Source organism: Schistosoma mansoni, chromosome 2 (genome assembly GCF_000237925.1).
Source record: "Schistosoma mansoni strain Puerto Rico chromosome 2, complete genome".
Classification (NCBI taxonomy): Eukaryota; Metazoa; Platyhelminthes; class Trematoda; order Strigeidida; family Schistosomatidae; genus Schistosoma; species Schistosoma mansoni.
Genome location: NC_031496.1, coordinates 29,617,529 through 29,618,154, shown reverse-complemented (window position 1 = coordinate 29,618,154; position 626 = coordinate 29,617,529).

Sequence of the window (626 nt, the reverse complement as noted above, 5' to 3'; positions counted from 1 at the left end):
ATCGCAAACACGAGAAAATCGGGCAGGCTTCATACCTGGTCGTGGCTGCATCGACAACATATTTACCATTTGTCCGGCTTTAGAAACAGGCATGTTTATCGGCGTCAGACAATGATAATTTTCCTTGACTTAAAAACAGCATTTGACTTTGTAGGCCGAGAGGTTCTGTGGTAGTGTCTGTCATTGAAATGTGTACGTCAGAAGCACATTAACCTTGCGAAGGCTCTTTACTCGAACACTACCAGTCGAGTCAGAGCTTACGGTGAACTGTCATCTGATTTCGCAACCTGAAGTGGTGTCCAGCAAGGCTGTCCATTATCTCCATTACTGTTTAAGTTCATTAAAGACCTATTGCCGGAAATAACGTTCTCGTCGGCTGAATTTTCGGATTTGATAATTCTCTTATTTTTATTTTCTATCAATTCTCCTTTGATTGGTATAGGATGATGGTATTCAAAGAAGGAGAATACTAGAATGGAACAATGAAGAAGAATGTGATTTTGGTTGTGTACAAATTTGATTTTACATTGTATAATATAATCTTAAAATAATGCACATTTGTGTTTTCGTTGTGTTAATCGGTAGATAGTGAATGTGGGCAGCTTAGAGCGTACTAGTTAAAGTCT